The sequence below is a fragment of the Bos grunniens genome, chromosome 5 (assembly GCF_055505025.1).
Source record: "Bos grunniens cultivar Pamir isolate PY7600 chromosome 5, Bosgru_T2T1.0, whole genome shotgun sequence".
Taxonomy (NCBI): Eukaryota; Metazoa; Chordata; class Mammalia; order Artiodactyla; family Bovidae; genus Bos; species Bos grunniens.
Genome location: NC_141169.1, coordinates 78,245,915 through 78,265,577, shown reverse-complemented (window position 1 = coordinate 78,265,577; position 19,663 = coordinate 78,245,915). Strand labels below are relative to the sequence as shown.

Here is a 19,663-nt window from a genome sequence, read left to right as displayed (position 1 = left end):
AGATGCATGTCCCAAGGAAGTGGGGCTAGAGAGGACCTGCCAGAGGGTTTGGATAATAAGCTCCTAGTCTGGAGTCAATCTCTTACAGAGGAAATGATCCATGTTTTGTTTTGGTCTTGTATTTATAAATACAGAGCCAGGTTGCTTTGTCTCAATAAAGGAAACTGCTTTTATAGAGTAAGGTGTTACCACGTAGTCATGGTGTTTTCACAGGAAACCATATTTTTAGATTGCTTACATATATGGTTATCATACACTGAACAAAGGTAGTAACTGAAACGAGTGTATTTTTCTATATGGAATCATGTTCAAAGCTGGGAGAAACATGCCACATCCTAAAGATCATCTTGTAGTTTTCCATTAAGATCTGTGTGTCCTTGGGGAGTGGAAAACAGGCAGGCACAGACTACAGGGAGGCACAGGCTCACAGTTTTAAATAGAAGGGAAGGAAATATAGAGAAATTATTTTCTTAAGTCTTGATGCTTTTCTGAGTATACCGTTTTTGTTGCGTTTTGAACTCTATTGATGTTTTATGTACACAAGCACCCATGATAAAAAATGATGAAAAAACTGAAATGGAACATAAATACCAATGAACATATCAGTGGTCAAAAAAATGCCAAGTGAATAACAACCACTCTACACAAAAATTAGAAGAATTAATGCACATTTTTAAAAAAGGTAAGTATTTATGCATTTTTTGGCTGCAGTGTATTCATCTAGGGTGTTTGTTGCTGCTCACGGACTTTCTTTCTCACAGTTTTACTGTGCAGGCTTCTCACTGCAGTGGATTCTCTTGTTGCAGAGAATGGGCTCTGGAGCACTCAGGCTTCAGTAGTTGCAGCACTCAAGCTCAGTAGCTGTGGTGCGTGGGCTGACCTGCCCCCAGCATGTCGAATCTTCTCAGACCAAAGATCGAACCCATGACCCTGCGTTGGCAGGCGGATTCTCACTGGACCACCAAGGAAATCCCTAATGCACACTTTTGAATGCAGTATGTTGATAATACATGCTTAGACTAAAGGCAAATAGAATCTTATAGAGGTAGTGAATTCTAGGTCATTGGTTTGTTTTATCCAGTGGTATGACAACATTTCAAAAGTCTATGAGTTCTAGAGCTGAGCAAATTAGCATGTTGAATATAATGGGAGCCAAATTTCTCACTGACAAGAGAAGGCAGTTACAATATGGGAAAGGGGGAATGTGATAAATTTTGTGTTGTTGGACTAGAATTACAGGTATCAATACTGCTACTGCTGCTTAGTCGCTTCAGTCGTGTCTGACTCTGTGCAACCCCATAGACTGCAGCCCACCAGGCTCCCCCGTCCCTGGGATTCGCCAGGCAAGAACACTGGAGTGGGTTGCCATTTCCTTCTCCAATGCATGAAAGTGAAAAGTGAAAGTGAAGTCGCTCAGTCGTGTCCGACTCCCAGCGACCCCATGGACTGCAGCCTACCAGGCTCCTCCGTCCATGGGATTTTCCAGGCAAGAGTACTGGAGTGGGATGCCATTGCCTTCTCCGACAGGTATCAATATGAACACATAATTTTATAGTTATTTAGCTAACTGGGTATAGATATAATACATATATAGATGTGTGTACATATGTATATTTGTGTGTGCACTCATGCTGTGAGGGTCAAGAAGCAATAATACCCCAATAGCAATGTGTATACCTATGTTGGTTTCTAAATACCATTTCCACTAAAGAAACCAGAGCTGCTTGAAAAACTGGCTGATTCTAGGGGTATAGCAGAGAAAATTCAAGATAAGCCTGGACTATCATACTGTGACAAAAAGTGAAGGGGTTACCCTGGTAGCTCAGCTGGTAAAGAATCCGCCTGCAATGCAGGCGACCCTGATTCAGTTCCTGGGTCAGGAAGATCTGCTGGAGAAGGGATATGCACTCCGGTATTCTTGGGCTTCCCTGGTGGCTTAGTCAGCTACAGTCCATGGAGTCGCAAAGAGTCTGACATGACTGAGTGACTCCCTCACTCAAAACAAGTGAAAAAGTACTCAAAGAATGATGTGAACATGTCAAAAGACCCAGAAGTTAGCTTGAAGAGGCTCCAAATAGCAAAATCTAGGACAGTTGAACATAAATATTGAGTGTTTCCTATATGCTAGTTGTTTATTGTATCAATATTTAAAGTCTAGGATTATTTTGAATATGCTGACAGTTGGTTTCCTTTTAAATTTCTCTTAGCATACAAATAACTCTCCTTATATTTTATCATGCCTCTAAATCAGAAAGTATGTTCTTTGTAAACAAAATACTCTGAATATTTTAAAATATATTAGTCATATTGTCACAAAATGTATATATGTCAATATTCACAAGGTAAATTTCTGACACTTGTCATCTATGATTCAACCTAATATAAGATTTATAAAATGAAGTAAAAACAGAAGCATCCTCTTTTAACCAAAGTGGAAACATAAACAAATAAGTATCTAAAAAATGTTATAAAATTACACATTGTTTCAAATAAGGAACTATGTTCCTGGTTGTTTAATATTTAGTAATATTAGTTTATTTAAGGAATCCAAGAAAGGCTAATGGAATTTGAGTAGGAAAAAATTATGTCAGAATAAAGGAGATAGCAAGCTGAGAATATCTCTGACTTTTCCAGGTTCCAGAGCTCCTTCATGAATTTGGTGTTCTTATAGAGGTATAAATGGCTGCATCATTTATTTTAAAAATCCTAAATATCACAGAGGACCTGAGTTTCAGAAAACAGTAGAAAAAGTGCAGTAGAACAAGTTATACATTTCAGGATTCAGAACCCAAGGCAAGGAAACTATGAAACCATATGAGCAGAAAATCAAGCTGCCAAAGCAAAGCCCAATGAAGTTGAAAAATGGTGAAATACTGGGCGCTTTTTTTTCTTAACTCTCCTTCCCTGTATTTTCCAGTTTTTCTAAAGTCTAAATATAGAAGTTATGAAAAGTGTCATTATTAAGGAACTGCCAACATTCACCAAAGAATGTGCTACCAGCCCACCTACCATCATTTACCAATAGTGGTGGCAACAGGGCAGACTCAAACTTCCTCTCACCCACAGGGCATTATCTGGGGGTTAAACTGGGCTCCACCCAGAAGAGAGGCTCCCCAGCCCCTGCACTTTGCATTAGTTTGTCACCTGAGCTCCAATTATATGACGTATGCTGCAGATAAGGGAAATTTCTTCCAACTTCTGCCAATAATCTGCTTTTTATGGCCCTGAAGGAGGCCAAGGATGAGGGTCCAATGGGATACTGCTGGTGCTGCTGCTGCTAAGTCGCTTCAGTCGTGTCCTACTCTGTGCAACCCCATAGACCTACCAGGCTCCCCCGTCCCTGGGATTCTCCAGGCAAGAACACTGGAGTGGGTTGCCATTTCCTTCTCCAATGCATGAAAGTGAAAAGTGAAAGTGAAGTCGCTCAGTCGTGTCCAACTCTTCTTGACCCCATGGACTGCAGCCCACCAGGCTCCTCCATCCATGGGATTTTTCAGGCAAGAATACTGGAGTGGGGTGCCATTGCCTTCTCTGCCAATGGGATACACAGGTTCCCAAATACAGTAATAATTTGGTACCTCTTAAAAATAGTGTTCAGTTGTGTCTGACTCTTTGCAACCCTGTAGACTGTAGCCCATCAGGCTCCTCTGTCTATGGGTTTCTCCAGGCAAGAATACTGGAGTGGGTAGCCATTCCCTTTTCCAGGGGGTCTTCCTGACCCAGGGATCAAACCTGGGTCTCCCACATCACTGGCAGCTGAGCCACCAGGGAATCCCCAAAACTATTGCTACTGAAATACTTGTTTAATATTTATTCAGAAAAGGAATAGCCAAGTATTAAGACTTGGGGGAAGCTCTTCTATTGTATTCTCAGTTCTTCAGTTTGGGCAAGAGAGTTGTATACACTTACTATTCACAAAGTAAAAAGATGAAATCAGCCGGACCCAGTTTCACTAAAAAGCGGCTTAGAGACCACTGCTCAAGTGTGCCCCTGGGGGATTCAAGTACGACAAGTGATTTTAACCGCCTTCTGTTTGTAAGAAGAATTTTCGTAAATACGACTTTCTCCATATCACTATTTTCTACCGCGACGGTGCTCACTACAATGGCAGCCCCTACAGTGGCGCATGGACAGCTCCCCTGCCGGTCCACCCCTTAACCCAGCTCTGCTGGGAAGAGCAGGTGACGGTGCAGCTTCCTTGTGGTTCTCCCAGTCACCTTTGTCCCCTCAACCCTGTCCCCTTATTCTCCTTCCCTTAAAAATAACAGAATAATTTCTCAAATATGTCTACACTGAGTCCAAGGGATAGACTATCACAGCTCAGTCTTATCCCAAATTATGGGTGTCTTTTCATGAAATAGGGATCTACTGTTTGTAGTCTTAGATCTTATTAGTTTCATTTAACATCATATTCTAAGCACTTTATCTTTAAAATGTTTTTAATAGTTATGGTCAACATTTGAGGGCTTACTACACACTATTCTAGGATCTTTACATGGATTATTTCATTTATTCTCCCCCACAAATTTATTTATAAAATCTACCCTGATTTTCCCATTTTGAAAATTTCCCATTTTGCACCAGTTTATTTTTTAATGCTCCCAAATACTTATAATTTGTTTTTCCCATTTTTTCCAGTTTCTCATTGTTTTGAATTTACTTTTGATATCCCATATTTTTTCTTTTATTTTCTTCTTTTGGTATCCTGTATTTAATAAAAGTCACTTTTCCCTCTCAGTTTCTAGTTTATTATTATAAAAGGTTGTTTACATTTATCTCTAACAGGTTTTTAAAATCTCAGTGGTTTTATCTATTGTTCTTTTCTTCTACTTTTATTGAGAGATAATTGACATGCAGCACTGTATAAGTTTAAGGTGTACAGAATAATGATTTAACTCACGTGAGTCAGGAACTAATTACCACAATAAGTTTACTGATCAGATCAGATCAGATCAGTCGCTCAGTCGTGTTCGACTCTTTGTGACCCCATGAATTACAGCACGCCAGGCCTCCCTGTCCATCACCAACTCCCTGAGTTCACTCAGACTCATGTCCATCGAGTCAGTGATGCCATCCAGCCATCTCATCCTCTGTCATCCCCTTCTCCTCCTGCCCCCAATCCCAACCAGCATCTGAGTCTTTTCCAATGAGTCAACTCTTCACATGAGGTGGCCAAAGTACTGGAGTTTCAGCTTTAGCATCATTCCTTCCAAAGAAATCCCAGGGCTGATCTCCTTCAGAATGGACTGGTTGGATCTCCTTGCAGTCCAAGGGACTCTCAAGAGTCTTCTCCAACACCACAGTTCCAAAGCATCAATTCTTCGGTGCTCAGCCTTCTTCACAGTCCAACTCTCACATCCACACATGACCATACAGGAAAAACCATAGCCTTGACTAGACAGACATTTGTTGGCAAAGTAATGTCTCTGCTTTTGAATATGCTATCTAGGTTGGTCATAACTTTCCTTCCAAGGAGTAAGTGTCTTTTAATTTCATGGCTGCAGTCACCGTCTGCAGTGATTTTGGAGCCCAGAAAAATAAAATCTGACACTGTTTCCACTGTTTCCCCATCTATTTCCCATGAAGTGATGGGACCAGATGCCATGATCTTAGGTTTCTGAATGTTGAGCTTTAAGCCAACTTTTTCACTCTCCACTTTAACTTATATGCAGAGTACATCATGAGAAACGCTGGACTGGAAGTTTACTGAACATCATCTCAAAATTAAAGAAGTATAAAACCATTTTTTTCTTGCAGTGAGAAATCTGAAGATTTACTCTCTTAACAGCTTTCATATATGACATAGAGCAGTGTTACTTATATTGTATGTTACATCCCTAGTACTTATTTATCTTGCAATTGAAAGTTTGTACATTTTTACTACCTTCCTTTGATTCCCCTTCTCCCCAACTCCAGTTCAGTTCAATCGCTCCAGTCGTATCCAACTCTTTGCGACCCCATGAACTGCAGCACACCAGGCTTCCCTGTCCATCACCAACCCCCAGAGTTTACCCAAACTCACGTCCATTAAGTCAGTGAAGCCATCCGACCCTCTCATCCTCTGTCATCCCCTTCTCCTCCTGCCTTCAATCTTTCCCAGCATCCGGGTCTTTTCAGGTGAGTCAGCTCTTCGCATGAGGTGGCCAAAGTATTGGAGTTTCAACATCAGTCCTTCCAATGAACACCCAGGACTGATCTCCTTTAGGATGGACTGGTTGGATCTCCTTGCAGTCCAAGGGACTCTCAAGAGTCTTCTCCAACCCCACAGTTCAAAAGCATCAATTCTTCTGAGCTCAGCTTTCTTTATAGTCCAACTCTCACATCCATACATGACTACTGGAAAACCCATAGCTTTGATGAGACAGACGTTTGTTGACAACCACAAATCTGATCTCTTTCTATAAGTTTGTTTCTTTGTATTTGAAATATAATTGAACTACAAAACTATGTTAGCTCCTGGTACAATGCATGTGAAAGTGAAGTGAAGTCGCTCAGTCGTGTCCGGCTCTTTGTGATCCCATGGACTGTAGTCTACCAGGCTTCTCTGTCCATGGAATTTTCCAGGCAAGAGTACTCGAGTGGGTTGCCATTTCCTTCTCCAGGGGATCTTCCTGACACAGGGATCAAACCCAGGTCTCCTGCATTGCAGGCAGACGCTTTACCCTCTGAGCCACCAGGGAAGCATAATGATTCAATATTTCTATATATTTCAAAATGATCATCATGATAAGTCTAGTTGCAATTGTTACCATAGAAAGATACTGTTAATTCATAATTATTGGCTATATTCCCCACATTGTATAATTAATACCTATGACTCATTTATTTTGTAACTGAAAGTTTGTACCTCTTAATCTCCCTCACCTACTTCTTTCTTCCCTCAACCCCTCCCTTCTGGCAACCATCTGTTTAGTCCCTGTATCTATGACTATTTCTGTTTAGTTATGTTTATTCATTTGTATTTTTTTTAGATTCCACATGTAAGTGAAATCATCAGCTTTAGTATCATTCCTTCCAAAGAACACCCAGGGCTGATCTCCTTTAGAATAGACCGGTTGGATCTCCTTCCTGTTCAAGGGACTCTCAAGAGTCTTCTCCAACACCACAGTTCTAAAGCATCAATTCTTTGGCGCTCAGCTTTCTTCACAGTCCAACTCTCACATCCATAGATGACCACAGGAAAAACCATAGCCTTGACTAGATGGACCTTTGTTGGCAAAGTAATGTCTCTGCTTTTCAATATGCTATCTAGGTTGGTCATAACTTTCCTTCTAAGGAGTAAGCGTCTTTTAATTTCATGGCTGTAATCACCATCTGCAGTGATTTTGGAGCCCCAAAAAGTCTGACACTGTTTCCACTGTTTCCCCATCTATTTCCCATGAAGTGATGGGACCCGATGCCATGATCTTTGGAAGGAATGATGCTAAAGCTGAAACTCCAGTACTTTGGCCACCTCATGTGAAGAGTTGACTCATTGGAAAAGATTCGGATGCTGGGAGGGATTGGGGGCAGGAGGAAAAGGGGACGACAGAGGATGAAATGGCTGGATGGCATCACCAACTCGACTGACGTGAGTTTGAGTGAACTCCGGGAGTTGGTGATGGACAGGGAGGCCTGGCGTGCTGCCATTCATGGGGTTGCACAGAGTCGGACACGACTGAGGGACTGAACTGAACTGAACTGATACAGTTTGTATTTGTATTCCTCTTTCTGTGTCTGACTTACTTCACTTAGCATATTACCCTCTGCAGCACCAGGAAAGCCTGGCGTCTTGCAGTCCCTGAGGTCGCAAAGAGTTGGACATAACTGGGAAACTGAACAACAACATTACCCTCTAGGTCCTTCCATGCTGTTGAAAATGGCAAAATTTTACAGTAAGTCCCCTAGATATGAACGTTCAAGTTGAAAACTTTGAAAGATGTGAATGTGCATTCCATCAGGGTCAGGTGTGAGTGAAATTGCAGCTGGCGCTTTGTCTCCTGTTGCTGACGATCCTTCTGTTCTATCATCTCCCACCTTCTCTCCCTCCTCCGGTCAGCAGCACTTCTTGCCTGTTCATTCAACGCTAGCCCCTGGATGACAGCTGTTGTGCTGTACTCCTGTACTTTTCAAGGTACTGTACTGTAAGCTTAGAAATGTTTTCTATACTTTTCTCGTCTGTTTTTATGTATTATTTGTGTGAAAAGCATTATAAAGCTATTACAGTACAATACCATATAGCAGATTGTGTTAGTTGGGTATCTAGGCTACTTTGTCAGACTTAACAAATTGGATTCACTAACGTGCTCTCAGAATAGAACTAATTCATATGTAAGGGCTTGCTATATTCTTTTTTATGACTAATATTCTATTATCTTTATAACCACTTTATATCTTCTTTACCCACTCATCTATCAGTGGGCACTTAGGCGCCTTCCATATTCTGTCTATCGTAAATAATACTGCAATGAACATAAAAATGCCTATGTTTTCTAATTAGTGTTTTCATCATTTTTCACTAGTTCAAATAATGCTTCAAGGCACGTCTCTAACTTGTTATTGAGAGTTACTCCTCAATAGGTTAGATATCATAGAAAACTTCTTAGGTGGTTCCACTGGAAGAAGAGACTGAGAGTAAGTAACACCTTACACTAACTGTGCATTGGAGTTGAAAACATGCATACCTATGCCACGCCTTGCTGCAATTTTGACCTGCCTGGGGCTATATGCTGGCAGATGGATAAAGATGTGTCATTTTCTCCCAGTGATTCTGATTCTTCCCATACATCCTGTACCTACCCACCCTACTTTTATGAACCACTGTAACACTCAAAACTGAGGGAATAACGTTCGTCTTCAGTGTTGCACTCAGGCCGGATACCACAAGCCCTGTCAAGAGGAGACCTCGGTCTCTGGCCTGTTGCCTTGACCTCATGCTCTCCTGCTCTCCTCCCAGCTGCCCAGGACTTCACTGAGGGTCTCTGAGGTAAGTCTCAGCCTGTCCTGGGGTGACTAGAATGAAAACAGAAATAGCTATCCAGGAAGAGAGAAGAGAATTAAGATAGCCATAAAAAGCCTTTCTAAAGGAGCTACATATTTGTAAAGGAAAAAGGAAACTGGGGGATGACCAGGGTATATTCCTATTCCTTGCCTCCACATACTCCAGAACAGTGGTTCTCAACCTGGTTTTCTATCTCCTTTCTCCTCCATCCCCAGGAACATTTGGCAGAGTCTGGAGACATTTTTGGCTGTCACAGCTGGGAGGGACATTGTGCTACTGGCATATACCATGGAGTCCAGGGCTGCCGCTCTATATCCTACAGTGTACAAGACAGTGCCCCACAGCAAAGAGTTCTTCAAACCGCGATGTCGGTGGTGCCGAAGTTGGAGCCCTACAACCCTTTCCTCCAGCCCTCTTTTTTCTTTTGTTCCCCTGTGCAATGCTCTACTTCTCTCAGATTCAAATGGAAAGATGACCGCATCTAACCAGAATAAGCCTGGGCCTCAAGCAATTTCTCTATGTTCTCAGTCTGTAGTTGGTGACTCTTTAGCAATAAGTTTTGTTGAGTTAAGTGACTCCTTATCTCATTTATGAGATCTGGGAACCCATGGAGAGATAAGAATAGTCTAAACACCTGGGTTGGGACATGATCTGTGTTCTCCAGAGTTTGAGAATTACTGTCCTTAAATGGCCTTGGACTGTGATTGCAAAGCTTTTTTTTCTCTCAGAAACTGTCTCTCTAGTTTAACATCTTCTTAGGATATTTCTCAGTGTTGCCTTTCCTCTGGACTATGATTCAGAGTCTCCAGTAACCACTGCCCATCCCCACAATATGCCATTATGATTCATATTTCTATTGAACTTGTAAATTCAACAAAGAACTAGAACTTGTGTTAATTGTTATTTGACAAATTCATTTGATGAAAATATGTATACTTTGAAGAAAGAAGTCCTCTATGGGTTTGTTTTGCTTAAATGATTAATGTTCTGATCTGAATATGCTTTATCACTATTTATTACACAGTGTTACATTTCTTGTGAGTTGTAGGGTAAAACTAGCCCATAGAAACGACTTTAAAATTAACAGTGGAAAAAAAAAATAAAATTAACAGTGAAAAAAAGGAGCAGAGATTCTGACTTTAAAATTCTATCTTCAACACTCCTGCACTAGTTTAAATAAACCTCATCTATGCAGTGAAGAATTGGAAAGGAAAAAGAGAAGTTAACTGACGAGGAAAGCAGCTGATGTGTGTTTCCACGCAAAGACCTGGACACAGTGCTAAGTGCTTGTATCTACCATTTTTTGGAGATGATACTAAGCTTCTGTTTCATCCTAACAATCCAGTAAGGCGGGATGAGGAAACTAAGACTCAGAAACTTCAAGACAGCTCCTCAGAGACATATATCTAAGGAATGGCAGGAGCAGGTTTTAAGCCCATATCAAGGGCCTCACTTGACACTAATGGGTACTGTTATTACTAAGCACATTTTAGGAAAAAGATACCCTAGTAAGAGCTTCATATACATTATTTAGTTTTAAACCTCAGAACTATTTTTTGTGTACTTTATAGAGAGTAAACTGAGGATCCGAAGCTTACCTCACTCATCCTGGGTTCAGTTCAGTTCAGTCCAGTCGCTCAGTCATGTCCGACTCTTTGCAACCCCATGAATGGCAGCACGCCAGGCCTCCCTGTCCATCACCAACTCCCGGAGTTTACCCAAACTCATGTCCATCGAGTTGGTGATGCCGTTCAGCCATCTCATCCTCTGTCGTCCCCTTCTCCTCCTGCCCCCATCCCTCCCAGCATCAGGGTCTTTTCCAATGAGTCAACTCTTCGCATGAGGTGGCCAAAGTATTGGAGTTTCAGTTTCAGCATCAGTCCTTCCAATGAACACCCAGGACTGATCTCCTTTAGGGTGGACTGGTTGGATCTCCTTGCAGTCCAAGGGACTCTCAAGAGTCTTCTCCAACACCACAGTTCAAAAGCATCAATTCTTCGGTGCTCAGCTTTCTTCACAGTCCAACTCTCACATCCATACATGACCACAGGAAAAACCAAAGCCTTGACTAGACAGACATTTGTTGGCAAAGTAATGTCTCTGCTTTTGAATATGCTATCTAGGTTGGTCATAACTTTCCTTCCAAGGAGTAAGCATCTTTTAATTTCATGGCTGCAGTCACCATCTGCAGTGATTTTGGAGCCCTCAAAAATAAAGTCAGCTACTGTTTCCACTGTTTCCCCATCTATTTCCCATGAAGGGATGGGACCAGATGCCATGATCTTAGTTTTCTGAATGTTGAGCTTTAAGCCAACTTAACTGGTAAATAGATTGTGGATTCAAGCACATTTCATCTGCTTTAGAGAATACAGTATATTTTGTTTTGTCTCCCCAAAACATCATTTCCACCTCACCAGGTTGTGCTACAAGCATTATCTCATCAAATTCTATGACTAGCCTCCTGCCAAGAAATGGTACCTTTTTTGCAGATGGAAAAACTGAAGCTCAGATAGCACAAGTAACCTATCTAAGCCATATACATGGATTGTATTAGGTAAGAAATATCATATTAGTACTCCAACAATGATTTTCAACTTCGATCAGTGTAGGTGCCTTTTGAAGCATCAGTGCAGTTTTAAAAACAAATCATAAGCAAATTGTGTCCTATATACATATTATACGTTTCCAGGTTTAGAATGAGGTAATTTAAAAAGGCAACTACAAGATAGTATGTGAAAATTTAAAGAAATAAATTATAAAACAATATGATGGTACTCCTACCTAGGCATGTGTGGAAATTTTCTAAAAGCGCATGCAGGGAACTCTTGGTGTAGAGAAAAGGGAACCCTCTCACATTGTTGGTGGGAATGTAAACTGGTACAGTCACTATGGAGAACAGTGTGGAGATTCCTCTAAAAACTGAAACTAGAACTGTCATACAACCCAGCAATCCCACTGCTGGCATATACACAGGGGAAACCAGAATTGAAAGAGACACATGTACCCCAGTGTTCATTGCAGCACTATTTTATAGTAGCTAGGACATGGAAGCAACCTAGATGTCCATCATAAGATGAATGGATAAGGAAGTTGTGGTATATATACATGATGGAATATTACTCAGCTATAAAAAGGAATGCATTTGAGTCAGTTATTTTTTTTTCTTTTTTTTGTCCCCGCCCTCCTTGAGTCAGTTATAATGAGGTGGATGAAGCTGTAGCCTATTATAATAGACTGAAGTAAGTCAGAAAGAGAAAGACAAATACTGTATTTAACGCATATATATGAAATTTAGAAAGACAATAACGAGCATCCTACATGCAGGGCAGCAAAGGAGACAAAGATGTAAAGAATAGACTTTTGGACTCAGTGGGAGAAGGCAAGGATGGGATGATTTGAGAGAGTAGCATTGAAACATGTATATTACTATGTGTAAAATAGGTGACCAGTGCAAATTTGATCATGAAGCAAGGCACCCAAAGCCAGTGCTCTGGAACAATCCGGAGGGATAGGGTAGGGAAGGAGGTGGGAGGGGCTCAGGATGGAAAGACACATGTATACCCTTGGCTGATTCATGTTGATATATGGCAAAAACCATCACAATATTGTAAAGTATCTTCCAATTAAATAAATTCAAAAAATTTTAGCTGGGGGAAGAAAGGGATAGTTAGGGACTTTGGGAAGGTCATTACATGCTACTATATTTAAAATTGATAATTAACAATGACCTATTGTATAGCACATAGAACTCTGCTCAATGTTATGTGCCAGCTTGGACGGGAGGGGGTTTGGGGGGAGAATGGACACAAGTATACGTATGGCTGAGTCCCTTCGTTCTTCACCTGGAACTACCGCAACATTGTTAATCGGCTATACCTCTAAACAAAATGTTTAAAGTTTAAAAAAATTTAATTGGAGGATAATTGCTTTACAATGTTGTGTTAGTTTCTGCTGTACACCAACATGAATCAACTATAAGTACACACACATATATATATACACACACACACATACACACATCCCCTCCCTTTTCAGTCTCCCTTCCACCCTCCCATCCCTCTAGACCATCACAGAGCACCAAGCTGAGCTCCCTGTGTTATGCAACAGCTTCCCACTGGGTATCTATTTTACACATGGTAGTATATGTACGTCAATGCTACTTTCTCAATTCGTCCCACTCTTTCCTTCCCACACAAGAAACTCTTAATAGCAGTTAGCTCATGGGCAAAAGATTGAACAGACATCAGGCAACTTCTGCCTTTCCCTTATACCTTTCATTAAAATGACAACCCTCTCCAGTACTCTTGCATGGAAAATCCCAAGGACAGAGGAGCCTGGTAGGCTACAGTCCATGGAATTGCAAAGAGTTGGACACAACTGAGCAACTTCACTTTCTACCCTTTCTTTCAGATGAAACAATCTAAACACAACCTCAAAGAACCTCCTAGCTTGAGAACATACATTAGTTTGCATGTCATAAAAGTAATCCAAAGATTGCCAACAGTTTCATAAAGGGATCTAGACAGTGAGGTGTGATCTCTGACACACAGTTGGCAAGGTGGGTGGGTGGGGATGAGGGTGGAAAGTGGCTTTTAGAAAACCTACAGACAAGGTACATAGGCCAGAGGTGTGTCTTGGGTAGCTCTGAGTTACTGATCCTGGGAACTGATTGTCTAGATGGTCAGAGTCTGTGGGCAAAACTCAGTGATGCTGCTTCCTGGGGCTTTGAGCTGGCTTCGGGGCTAGAATACACCTTCTACCAAAGAGTGCAGTGGGTCTCAGACAGAGGCATAAAATAATTTTAAAACCTGATTACTAATTTATCATATTTTAATTCTACTAAAAGTCACATTTTAAATGTATGGGCTTTTTAGTTGTTGTTTATCCAGAGATACAAGGAACTCCTAAATTAAGGAAGTTTTGTCAAATTGAGGGTCAAGAGAACTGAGTTCTAATCCTGTCTCTACTAGTAACTAGAGCTGCAAACCTGAGCTCATCATATTCTCTGAACCTTTGTTTCCTTATTTGTAAAATACTGAAGTGGAAAAAAAAAAATACTGAAGTGGACTAAAATTTAAAATCATGAAAATTGCTAGTGTTCCCTTAGGTTTTAGTGTTGTAAGACTCTTATTGTTTACATTTTTATTATTCATTGTTCCCATGAATCTCCTTGCCTTTTTGAAAGCCTGTATTTGATATCATATGCAAGTTTAATGTATTGTATGTTTGAATACACATAGTCACTTCCATTTTTTCAAATGTTACTCAAATGCTTCCTCAATTTGGTGCTGTAGACCAGTCTGCTGTCCCTTCCTTTTCATTCAGAAGGTTCCAGTCTCTCAGCCACAGTCCCTGAGCATCAGTGGATCCTGTGAGAATCAATAAGGTAAGCTGGTGGGCTCAGCATTAGTGCTGAAAAGCATATAAAATCTCCTCTTCAAGATTCAAAGATTTTAGTCAGGCAAATAAGTTTGGCTGATTGTCAGATAAGGCATTCTAAGTGTTGCACTTAGGTACCGAGAAGGTATTTGTAGTGGCTATTTTTGCCCTGCCCACCTGTCATGCCTGGAGTCTAATTTCTAACCCCCAACACACATATTCTGTACCATCTACCTGAAAATGTGCCAAACTTGACCCTGTAACTTCACTTTCATAGAGTTAAGAATACCATTAACAGAATTAAAAGACAAAGCGCATATTGAGAGAAAATATTTGAAACACATATAATAAAGTTTATTTGCCATCATAAATATAAATGACTCTTAAAAATAACTATTTTAAAATAATAGTGCAATGGAAAATGGGCAAAGACTGTGAATATGTAACTCATAAAAAAGAAATAAGGACAAACATGCAAAAATGTACTAATAATATAAATAAAAATGTTTGCTTTTAATCTTATTATATTAGCAAAAGTAAAATTATTGATACTATTCAAAGGTGGGCATGAGGAAATGGGTACTTCTATATGACTTCATTAGAATATAAACTAGCACACGATATCTATTCAGATTTAAACATGCATTACATTTGACTTAGCAATTTCACTTCTAGGAATCTACTTTGCTGAAATATTAACAAAACTATGAATATACACATGTATAAAGATATTTTCTACAGCATTGTCCATAATAAATTAAGAAATTCCAAGTGACCTATCAACTACCAAGATAAAAACTGTTAAATAAATTATCATAATCCTTATAAGAAATTACTGTGAAGCCATTGGGAAGAATATTTTGAGAGTTTTATGTCCTGGTATAGAAGACATAGCACTAAGTAAGAAAAACTGTAATAAATGGAACTTTATTTACTATAAGTGAAAAACTAGAATTATATGTGTAGAACTATATGGTTGTAGGAGGATTTCTTACAAAGAGCTGAGAAAAGAAGAGAAGCTAAAGAAAAAGGAGAAAAGGAGAGATATACCCATCTGAATGCAGAGTTCCAAAGAATAGTAAGGAGAGATAGGAAAGCCTTCCTACGTGAACAATGCAAAGAAATAGAGGAAAACAATAGGATGGGAAAGACTAGAGATCTCTTCAAGAAAATTAGAGATACCAAGGAAACATTTCATGCAAAGATGGGCACAATAAAGGACAGAAATGGTATGGACCTAAGACAAGCAGAAGATATTAAGAAGATGTGGAAAGAATACACAGAAGAACTATACAAAAACAATTTTAATGACCAGCTAACCTTGATGGTGTGATCACTCACCTAGAGCCAGACACCTTGGAGTGTGAAGTCAAGTGGGCCTTAGGAAGCATCACTACAAACAAAGCTAGTGGAAGGTGATAGAATTCCAGCTGAGCTATTTCAAATCCTGAAAGATGATGCTGTGAAAGTGCTGCCCTCAATATGTCAGCAAATTTGGAAAACTCAGCAGTGGCCACAGGACTGGAAAAGGTCAGTTTTCATTCCAATCCCAAAGAAAGGCAATGCCAAAGAATGCTCAAACTACCATATAATTGCACTCATTCCACATGCTAGCAAAGTAATGCTCAAAATTCTAGAAGCCAGCCTTCAACAGTACGTGAACTGTGAACTTCCAGATGTTCAAGCTGGATTTAGAAAAGGCAGAGGAACCAGAAATCAAATTGCCAACATCTGTTGGATCATTGAAAAAGCAAGAGAGTTCCAGAAAAACATCTACTTCTGCTTCATTGACTATGCCAAAGCCTTTGACTGTGTGGATCACAATAAACTGTGGAAAATTCTGAAAGAGATGGGAATACCAGACCACCTGTCCTGCCTCTTGAGAAATCTGTATGCAGGTCAGGAAGCAACAGTTAGAACTGGACATGGAACAACAGACTGGTTCCAAATTGGGAAAGGAGTATGTCAAGGCTGTATATTGTCACCCTGCTTATTTAACTTATATGCAGAGTACGTCATGAGAAATGCTGGGCTGGAAGAAGCACAAGCTGGAATCAAGATTGCTGGGAGAAATATCAATAACCTAAGATATGCAGATGACAGCAAAGAGGAACTAAAGAGTCTAAAGATAAAGATGAAAGAGGAGAATGAAAACGCTGGTTTAAAACTCAACATTCAAAAACAAAGATTATGGCATCCAGTCCCATTACTTCATGGAAAATAGATGGGGAAACAATGGAAATAAGGACAGACTTTATTTTCTTGGGTTCCAAAATCTCTCCAGATGGTGACTGCAGCCATGAAATTAAAAGACACTTGCTCCCTGGAAGAAAAGCTATGACAAACCTAGACAGTGTATTAAAAAGCAGAGACATTACTTTGCTGACAAAGGTGCGTCTAGTCAAAGCCATGGTTTTTCCAGTAGTCATGTATGGATATGAGAGTTTCACCATAAAGAAGGCTGAGCACAGAAGAATTGAAATATCAAGATATTTCTCCCAGCAATCTGATCCCAGCTTGTGCTTCATCCAGCCCAGCATTTCTCATGACGTACTCTGCATATAAGTTAAATAAGCAGGGTGACAATATACAGCCTTGACATACTCCTTTCCCAATTTGGAACCAGTCTGTTGTTCCATGTCCAGTTCTAACTGTTGCTTCCTGACCTGCATACAGATTTCTCAAGAGGCAGGACAGGTGGTCTGGTATTCCCATCTCTTTCAGAATTTTCCACAGTTTATTGTGATCCACACAGTCAAAGGCTTTGGCATAGTCAATGAAGCAGAAGTAGATGTTTTTCTGGAACTTTCTTGCTTTTTCAATGATCCAACAGATGTTGGCAATTTGATCTCTGGTTCCTCTGCCTTTTCTAAATCCAGCTTGAACATCTGGAAGTTCACAGTTCACGTACTGTTGAAGGCTGGCTTCTAGAATTTTGAGCATTACTTTGCTAGCATGTGGAATGAGTGCAATTATATGGTAGTTTGAGCATTCTTTGGCATTGCCTTTCTTTGGGATTGGAATGAAAACTGACCTTTTCCAGTCCTGTGGCCACTGCTGAGTTTTCCAAATTTGCTGACATATTGAGGGCAGCACTTTCACAGCATCATCTTTCAGGATTTGAAATAGCTCAGCTGGAATTCTATCACCTTCCACTAGCTTTGTTTGTAGTGATGCTTCCTAAGGCCCACTTGACTTCACACTCCAAGGTGTCTGGCTCTAGGTGAGTGATCACACCATCAAGGTTAGCTGGTCATTAAAATTGTTTTTGTATAGTTCTTCTGTGTATTCTTTTCCACATCTTCTTAATATCTTCTGCTTGTCTTAGGTCCATACCATTTCTGTCCTTTATTGTGCCCATCTTTGCATGAAATGTTTCCTTGGTATCTCTAATTTTCTTGAAGAGATCTCTAGTCTTTCCCATCCTATTGTTTTCCTCTATTTCTTTGCATTGTTCACGTAGGAAGGCCTTCTTATCTCTCCTTGCTATTCTTTGGAACTCTGCATTCCGATGGGTGCATCTTTCCTTTTCTCTTTTGCCTTTAGCTTCTCTTCTTAGCTATTTGCAAGGCCTCCTCAGAGACCATTTTGAACATATAAAGAATACGAAATGTTCCTGTCATACTCCTTGTTATGGATTGAAATATATTCTACCAGGGCCTCAGAATATGATTTTATGTGGAAATAGTGTATTTACAGAAGCAATCAAGTTTAAAAATGCCTTCAAGTAAAAAGCTTTCTCCTGGGACGTCTCTGGTGGTCTAGGGCTCAAGACTTTGTCGCAGGTTCGATCCCTGGTGGGAGAGCTAAGATCCCACATACCTTGAGGCCAACAAAACAAAACAAAACACAGAAACAGTAGTGTAACAAACTCAGTAAAGACTTTTAAAATGGTCTACATAAAAAAAAAAAAAAAAACACCAAACTAAAAAAATCCTTCTTCTGTCTCTAGTAAAACGAGGTCATTAGAGTAAGTAGGACATTTGGACCCAGAGACAGATAAGCACAGAAGTGAGTTGATGTGAACACATGCAGGGAGCAGACTTCCATGTGAAGAAGGAGGCAGAGATTGGAGTTATGCTGTCACAAGAAAGAAATGTTTGTGGTCACTAAAAGTTAGGGGAGAGGCATGGAACAGATTCTCCTTCACAGTCCTTAAAGGAAGCCCATCCTGCTGAGGTCTTGACTTTGAACTTTTAGCTTGTAGAACTATGAGGCAATAAACTTCTGTGTTTTAAAGAAACCAGTTTGTGGTACTTTGCCACAATAGCCCTAGAAAACAAATACAATCCTCTATCAAATTTAAGCAGAAAGGGATTTAGTACCTGGAATTAGATGCTTAATATTTACTCTGTTTTTTTCTGACTGAAAAAACAGGCTCTAGGCTAGACATCTAGGAAATACTCCCAGAATCACTGGGACTCCTAGGATTACCGATATGTTTACTATATGGTAATCCACTCCAATACTATTGCCTGGAAAATCCCATGGACAGAGGAGCCAGGTAGGCTACAGTCCACGGGGTCGCAAAGAGTCGGACACGACTGAGAGACTTCACTTCACTTCACTTTTACTACAATCAGGAGCTGGCTCTCAGGATCTCTTTAACTCAGCCACTATCTGAGAATCAGGAAAACATCATCAGAACCATCAACTCCAGGACTGTATCTCATGTCCATGATCTGCACAAGTAAAATGGATGCGTTGCACACCTCCTCCATCCTCTCACAGTTTAGTTCAGAATTTAAGCCTTTGAGCCTGTTTTGGGGAACAAAAATATCTGGAGTGCTTTGTTGCAAATATATTTGGATATGAAGCTTTTAGCTTTTTCGTTTTTGAAGCAGAAGAAAAAGAGAAAAGGCCCACAAGAAAGAGGCTGAAATACATTTTGAACAAGCTATTGTTTTCCTTTTATCTTTTTGGTCACCATTTTATGGCTTATTTCTTTAACATCCTTCTTCTGTTTCCTCTTAAATATTCCTATTACCCATTTTACCCATCTTCTTTATATTCTCTGAACAAGTGCATCTATTCTAAATTTGTCCAGGTGTCTCAATCATTCTTGCCTGGAGAATTCCAGAACAGAGCAGCCTGGCAGGTTACCATCCATGGGGTCACAACGGGTCGGACACAACTGAGTGACTGACACACACACACACACAAACACACACTCCGTCATTACCACCCCAGGATATACTACCATCATCTCTGACTTGATTACCACAACACTCCCTATCAGGTTTCCTGTACTCCCTTCCCCCATCCCAATTCAGTGGGATGGAGGTGATCTTTGTAAAATTCATG

At 40.3% G+C, this 19,663-nt stretch overlaps 1 long non-coding RNA gene across 1 annotated transcript; it reads left to right on the top strand.

Moving 5' to 3' along the window:
- Positions 1–8,807: 8,807 nt before the first annotated feature.
- LOC147372489 (uncharacterized) lies at positions 8,808–9,866 on the top strand. The gene is made up of 2 exons (XR_015164105.1): positions 8,808–8,965; positions 9,196–9,866. It is a non-coding gene; the product is annotated as an uncharacterized LOC147372489 (long non-coding RNA).
- Positions 9,867–19,663: the final 9,797 nt, after the last annotated feature.